An 8,257-nucleotide genomic window follows, 5' to 3' on the forward strand; every position below is an offset into this window, starting at 1 on the left:
GTAAACACATACCTGGAATAAGTGTCTGTCCTATCCAAGTTGAATCACTGCCTTCCCCAGGGTAGAAGAGGCCCAATGTACTTGACTTGCCGTGAATGGCTGGCTGATTGCTTTGAGGGATGGCGCCACATGTTGGAGGTTCGGTGATATCTGGTGCGGGCACGTGGTAAGCGGGAGCCTGTGCTGTTGGTTTCGTGCTTAGGCTTCAGTGATCATGGCTGCTGTGTTTCATGCATTGTCCCAGCACTGGGGCGGCTGATGACAAAGATGGTCAGTTCACTCTGTCCACCTGGTTGTTTAATGTCTGCCACCAGAGGTGGTCTCTGGTGAGAATTAACATGTCATTCAAAGGTCTTCATCGTTCATGCCTTCTCCCATAGGTCATCCAAATGCCTCTTCCCAAACCTCTTTCACCCCAAGCTTCCAAATAATCTCCTGGCAGTCCCCTGACTAACCAGCTAGGCCATTGTCCACGAGCTAATGTAAATTCTAGCCTCTGACTGCTTGTCTTTTTGCACAAACTGGAAGACTCGTGTATCACTTGAAGCTCTGCCCTCTGGGAAGACTGCCATCTTCTGGGCCTACTGAGTGGCCTATAGTACAGCAACATCATTGGGTCCAGAGAGTCCGTCACGCAGCCGTAGGAGAGGTGCCGGTGCCACAGTACCGGAGGGCGTGTGGATCTGTGCAACTCGCTCACACAGTCTACACGCACTCCCTGAACTTGCTCGTGACTGATCCCTGTTGGACCACTTCCATGTTTTAACAATTTTATTTTGGTCTCAAAAAGATATGATGGTACCGTGACATCTGGGAAAGTTCAAAGACCTAATATATTCTGTATTTCCTGGACTAAAGGTTAAATAATAGCTTGTAAGAAAAAAAATGTTGGTATCAGTTACCCATAGTTCAGCTGCATCTAGGAAATTTGGCCACTCACTAGAAAGAGAATTTCAGAGAGTGCCAAAATACCTCCAGTGTCTAAGCAGATATGGCTGGCCAAAACTAAATTATGAAGGAGACAAAGTTTGTTTTTTCTTTTTATACAGTTTTGTACTTGAATGTTTTTATGGTAAAAATTGGAAAGTACTTGGGTTTTTGTTTTCAAAAGACTTGGATTAAAATACTAGCTCCAGTGCCTTCCAGCTGTGTGACATCAGGCAAATTATTCCTTCCTTCCTGTCTGAGACTCAATTTGCTAGCTAAATATTGTAATTAGTAGTACATATCTCATAGGGAGAGGATTAAATGAGATATTCTTTAAAATCATGCCTGGCATAAAGGATGTACCATTTACATGCTGAATAAATGATTGGAGAAATGATTGGTATTTTGAGCTAGTGTGTGTGGAGTACCCAGTGCAGTACCTGTTGTGAAGGAAAGGTCAAGGGGAAGAGGAAAAAGGACATTTGAGCCAACTCCAGATGAGCTGGAGTTGGCTCAGATGTCAGAGTCTCTGCAAGTTGGGAGGTGGCAGGTACTGAGAATGTTCAGGAGCTCTGAGCCATCTAGAATCATCACCCTAAAATCACTGAGAAATTACAGGGAGACCTGGAGGCTTGTGCAGAGGTGCAGAGGTTGGGGGGAGAATGATGGGCAAGACCATTTTAAGGGGTGATCCTTGTGACATATTTATATTCCTTGAAACTCCTCTTTTCCCAAAATGTGTCTTGTGTTTGAGGTCCCTCCATCTAGACTTTGTCAACATGATGTCCCACCCCTCCTAAGGCTACTCCCTGGTTTGCTAGGCTCTTCTCCTCACTCCTCCTCTCTCCTGCACCTTTCCCAATATGTTTCTCCTATTTGGATGGTCCTCATGCCTTTTCTTTTCAACAAAATCCTTCTTATTCCATTTCATCCATTCAGCCTTCTGGGGTGAATCCCCCTCATGTGAACCCTCTCCTTCTTACTTTGTACCAAATAGTCAGGCGCCCCCCACGCCCCGACCCCAGTTAGCACAGGATGGATCTCTGCTTACCTCATTTATGTATTCCTCATTTCTCTGTGGAGAGTTTCTGGAGAGTAGCCATCACAGTGCTCAAAAAAGAGTGCTGGCTCAATACATATTTGTTGGATAATTATCATTTGTCTATTTTTACCTTCCAGCAAATTAACAGGGAAGTCCCTGAGTAGAGAATCCTGATTCATTTTCAGAGTGTCTTTGGAGACACATGTTACTTCCCTGAGCCTCAGTTTCATAAATTGAGAGCATTGGGTATGATCACTAAGGTCCTTTTCAGTAAGAAAAGTACATGATTCAATGAAATATGAGGCAGTAACACATACGATATCAGTTCTTTGCATGGCTGACTTCTTGTCATTCAGGTCACCTGGTCACTTAACATATGACTTCAGCTCTTAATTTTAGATAGTAATAAGTGCAAGGAAGGAGTTGCCTTCCTCCCTCTTGCCTGCCTTCCTTCCTTCCTTCTTTCTTTCCTTCTTTGTTTATTTGTTGATTGTCTGTCTCTTCTCACTACAGTGTGAGCTGCAGGAGGTCAGAGCCCATGTTTTATTCATGGCTGTGTCCCAGCATCTATAACAGTGCCTAGCAGGTGCATAGTAGGTGCCCTGTAAATATTTGTTCAATGAATGGATGAGGTCCATAAACTGGATCAATCCAATTATGTTTGCACTGTTAGTAGCCAGACTTCTTACCACTAGAAGAGTTCATCCCAGATCCCACCTAGAACTACCCATAGGTTGGCTGGGTAAATGGGCTTCCTCATTGCCAGCAAGTCCCAGAGTGGGAGCTGCCACAGCACCTTGTTGTTCCTTTTGACTTTATATTGTGCAGTGGCTTCTTATAGCCCCAGCTTTGGGAACCATATGTGTTGGAGGCTCTAGCTCTGTGGAGAGGGTTTGAGGATTTGTTTCAATTTATGAGTTCTTTGGACCAGTCTTCTCTCCCTTTCACAACAAGTCTGGAACCATAATTTAGTAAACGCTGTTGATACCTTTTCATCTGCCACTGGTTGGTTCATTACACTGTCTGGTTTATATGGGCTCCCAGGAGATTGTCAGCTCATTCGTATAGCGCTTCATTATTTTCAAAGAAACTAGTATTCACCGTTGAGGATGGCTGCAGATCTTGCTCTGCCGAGATTCTGGAGATAAAGCAGCTCTGCAGAGAAATGCTTGCTTGAGGCCCAGGGCTAGTGGAATTTAGTACGTTTCTGAAATTGAGTGTTTTGGGTAGGGTGGTTGTCTGGAAGAGCTAGGACACCTAGGGTGGGAACAAATGTAAATTTTAGTTGAATTGTAGAACAAGGGCAAGGAGAAGGTGGGGAGAATGACGGATACATACCAGAGACTGAGTTATGCACAGTTATATCATGTAATCCCCTAGCAAAACAAAGGAGAAAACCAGTGCTCATTGATTTAAACACCTGCCAGTGAATAGATGGAGCTAATGACTCAGCACAGACCTGGCTGACATGGCTTTTTTCACTACACTGTGCAGTGCCCAGAACAGTGCTGGTGCACTGGGGAGTCTTCACTGAGTGAATGAACGAATACCGACCAAGCTTGGTTTGGTTTCTTTGTGACTTCCACTTTGATGCCCTCTTTTCCACTCCACTCCAGAACTGTTGGGCTGCTTAGCTCTCCTTCCTGACCTGGGTGCTTCCTGTGAGTCTGTCACTCTCTTAACTCTCTGATCTATTTTTCACCTTGCACACCCAGCTCCCCACCCATCTAGACCCTCTGGTCATGTTCTTCCTCTTTTTAGGACCTTTGCTAGGAGGTTGGCAAAATAACGTCTGCCTCAACGTTTACGGTGCTCACTCTTCACTTACCTCCTGGAAGAATTGCTTTTACACCAAGGTGTTTCTCTGATGGCAGTCATTTCAGGGGCAGTTGCAGTTAGGTAGAGGAGCTAGACTTTGGGTGGGAGGGAAGGCAAATGTCTTTCAAATCATCCTAGACTGTCTGCTGCTTGTTCTCCTTCTGCTGAATGAAGTAGAACTGAGAGGGAAACCGAGGGGCAAGGAGAGTGTGTGTTTGGGAGATGGGACAAGGGTGTTCCAGCTTTGAGGAAGGAACCAACAGCTGGCAGACCAGGACTTTTAAGTTTCCAATGAAGAAGAATGAAAACAAAATCTCTTCTCCCGACTTCTTTCCTTAAAGAATTTAATGAATAAAACGGGAATTTTGTTATCCTAGCCCTTTAAGAAAATGTGGCTCTGTAGATAACAATCTACCCCATCAGAAGAACCTATCCATCATTAGCAGGGAGGTTTAGGGGCAGTTTTTATGCCCAACTTAAAGGCTCCAAAACCACGCACCAATGGTGCCCACTTCACTACACCTCCCAGCCCCGCGGGGGTGTCTGCTTACTGAAGACCAGCCCCAGGATCAGAAAAGTGTAGAAGCTGTGTGGCCACTCCTGTCTCCTCCCAATGCAAGAATCTCTCCAATAGTTTTTGATGTCATCTTGAAAATCTCCCGAGGCAGCCCATTCAATTGCTTTCAAGCCAATGGTTAGTAAATCCTCTTCCTACTTGTGACTGCCACCCCTTAGTCTGTGTTTGGCCCTGGGGAGGAGAACAGATTCAGTCCTCTGCCTCTGCCAGGCACAGCTCCCCAGTCTCACTTCCTTGCTCAGCCTGCAAGAGAGTTCGTTATGCATGCAGCTCTTCAGAAGCACAAAAGGCAGTGTTGAATTAAACTCACAGAAGCAGTGCTTTCTAGCTCATGTCCTCTGACCCTCGTCCCCAAACACATAAATGTGGGTAAAGTATTCAAATGTGGATCACAGTTTTTCTGTGGACTGTGTGGCCGAGTCTCTGCCTCTGAGCCTCTGCAGCTTCATTTGGAGTTTCTGGCTCTATGTTCAATGATTCTAAGCACCATGGAAATAATCCCTGCTGTGTGTGTGTGTGTGTGTGTGTGTGTGTGTGTGTGTGTGTGTTGAGTGGTAGGGTGGGGGTAAGTAAGCAAGGAAGGAAGAACGCCAGAGATCTAGATTATTCTATAATTGACAAAGAAGGAAGACCCTTCTGAAGTTGTTGCAAAGTCCTCAAGTAAAGTCATTGCACATAACATGGCCATAGTCACTAAACTTGATTAATCATCGAGGGGAGGGGAGGGTCCAGCTTTCAAATGCTCTCTCTCTGGACACAGCATCATTTGTATATTCAGTTGGTATTTACTGCATGTCCACTGAATGGACGATCCTATCACTGATTCTACATGGAATGCATTATCTAAGCCACCTGTGAGTTTGAGATTGAGAGAAACGTCAGTGATACTAGTAAAATCATAATAATATTAGCTCGTTTAGTGAGTGCCGACTCATTAGACAGATATTGTATAATTCACGTAACCCCCACTCCAGCATCCCTCCCTGTAACATCCTTGCAAAGTGGATATTATCAGAGGTTCTAAGAGCAGTCCATGCCAGAGCTGGGACTGGAGTCCAGGCTTTTCTGACACATAGCCTTGGTTCTCTCTGTGAAGCCACACCACCTTACCACAGGGACAGGAGCAGAAACCAGTCACAAGGCAGAAACAGCTATTTTGTGCTGAAAACACTGAGTTCAGCCTCACTGAGCAGGCAAACATTTCGTGGAGTAGGTTTAGTCTAGGCAGACATCCTGGAAGAGGTGTCTCCTCAGCTAAGTCGTACAAGAAATAGAGAGCTCGAATTCATGGGGAAATCAACTTGGGCTTGTCTTGGATTTGGTTTGCTTAGGGACCAAATGCACCTGATGAATGGAAAAGCTACCCCATTTCATCTCCCCTCCCTTTTTCCTTCAGTCAGGAGAAGTCTAACTTAAAGGAAGTGGCGAGGGGTCCCCTCTTCCTGGGTCTCTCTTTTTGCCTGTGCTGAGGTAGGTAAACGCATCTCCCTTTCATCTTCTTCCTCCTTCTCCCCTCAGACTGGAGTTCCCATACTGCACTTTGTGGTTTTCACTTAACGAATGTTAATGAGATGAGATTGTAATCACCGGATTTTATAAATATCTCATCCACAAATTGGACCACAAAACCCAAATGAGCCAGCTGAGCATCTATATTCTGTGAGCCTGTGTTTTCCCCACAGTCTTAACCAAAGGATGTAAAACACGTTCTTGTTTTGAAGCTGTTCAGGCCCATGGGTGTTAGATGCTGAGGACAACTGCTGTTTGCCTGGCCTTAACTCAAGTGGCTTGTTGGGTATGAGCCTTTCACACAGTCCTGGGTGATGTAAGGGATTTAGGCTTGATCAATTATACCCTTTTCGAGTTAACGCTAGAAAAATGAGAAATTGATTTTTTTGATGAAACAATATTTTAGAAATTCCGGATATAAAAATGGGATTTGACCTCTCTTATCAAGTCAGCTATCATCATGATGATTGCAGTCTACAATTATGCCATATTTTGTATGTCATGGCCTAGTGCGACCAGCTTGTCAGATTTGTTCGGGGAGAGGGTAGAGCCATGATAAAGCATCCAGCTGCGACTGCTCTGTGGTGTGAAGGGGAGAACCCGGAGGACCCATCTTGTTCAGCAAATCTGCTGGAGTGAGAGCATCGTCAGACCTAAGCATCAGAATCTGACCGTCCTGCTTAATCTCTCTGCAGAGATCTAATAAGCAGAAACTATACTGAATGATTTTTCTGGTGTTTCACGTTTTACTGGATATTTCTTATTTTTACACAATATGCTTCTATTACTGTGCCCAAATCATAACCAAACAATAAGCAAAGAGATGACATGTATTGCAGACAGCCTATTGACTTACTGATAGGTTAACAGCATTTTGAAGGTAGGGCTAAGCTTTACTCACTTTAGTATCCTCAGCACCTAGCACAATGCTTGGCCCATAGAAGGGACTTAATTACTGTTCATTGAATATTTGAAAATAATAATCTAGCTTGGAACTATCTGAAGACTAGTTCCCAGGCTTCTCCACTGCAGTAACATGAAAGAGATCCCAATTCTTAAAAATTTACCAGTAAAAAAATGTTGCTTGCTTTGGGTAAGTGACTATGTGCAAGGTGATGGGTTAATTTGAATGACCTCGTAAATGAAACAAAAGATAAATATTATGGGATGAGAATATGAACGATTTAGTTAAAAACCACTACCACCCTACCTCTTCATATCTGGGAACATGAATGACTATACCTTTAACTTTCTTAACTATTCACTCCCAGACATTGGGCCTTTTTTTCAATACCATTTATTTGATCACTGATTTAAAATGTCGTTATAATCACATACTGAATTCTTGGATCTGCTCTCAGAATTTCTGTTCTAGACCAGAATATATTGATTTTTTTCTGTCTACTCATTCACTAATAATACACTTTTAATTATGGTAACTTTCTATATGTTTTAATATCTGCCAAAGCTAGTCATTCATTAATAATTGTTTTCCAATAATTTTTTGGTTGCTTTTTGCATAGATAGTCTTTAGGCTGAATTTAATAGTCACTTTGTTAAGTTGTTTTTTGCTTGCTCTCTGCCTTCTATTCCCAAAATCTGGTTGGAACTCTTATGGGAACTGTGTTAAATTTATTTATTAATTTGTGAGAAAATTGACTAATTTATGACGTTACATCTCTCAATTTGTATATCTCCCACTATGGAGGCAACAATACAGAGTATAGCATGGAAACAACCAAACTAAGAATCAAGGTGTGTGAATTCTAGTATCTGCCAAGTTATAACTATGTGCCTACTTATGCTGCAGTTTTCTCATCTCAGACGTGGAAAAACATAAATACCTTTACATATCTGAGGTTTTAATACTTCTGGGGCTTTTAATGATGTACTGTCCATTGTTTGACAGAATATAGGTACCCTCCTCTCAATTCTAGGATTTTGTGTTGATAAAAAATTAGATTATAGCTCAATACACAGAGGACTTCTAATTCTTGTTAGGGAGCAGGAAGTTCCAAGAGACCACTGCCTCCACCCCAAAAGGTGAATAAGTTAGGTAAGCTATAGAATCATAACTTTAACAACTCATCAGACACAAGGCTCCACGAAAAACTATGAGAAGTAATAAATGAATTCAGTAACGTTGTAGGATACAAGATTAATATACAGAAATCTGTTGCTTTTCTATACACTAATAATGAAAGAGGAAGGAAGAAAATAATCCTATTTAAAATCGTATCAAAAAGAATAAAAATACCTAAGAATAAACTTAACCAAGGAAGTGAAAGACCTGTACTCTGAAAACTGTAAAACACTGATGAAGGAAACTGAAAATGATACAAAGAAATGGAAAGATATCCCATGTTCGTGGATTGGAGGAATTG

Source organism: Neophocaena asiaeorientalis, unplaced genomic scaffold, assembly GCF_003031525.2.
Source record: "Neophocaena asiaeorientalis asiaeorientalis breed wild unplaced genomic scaffold, Neophocaena_asiaeorientalis_V1.1 scaffold124, whole genome shotgun sequence".
Taxonomy (NCBI): domain Eukaryota; kingdom Metazoa; phylum Chordata; class Mammalia; order Artiodactyla; family Phocoenidae; genus Neophocaena; species Neophocaena asiaeorientalis.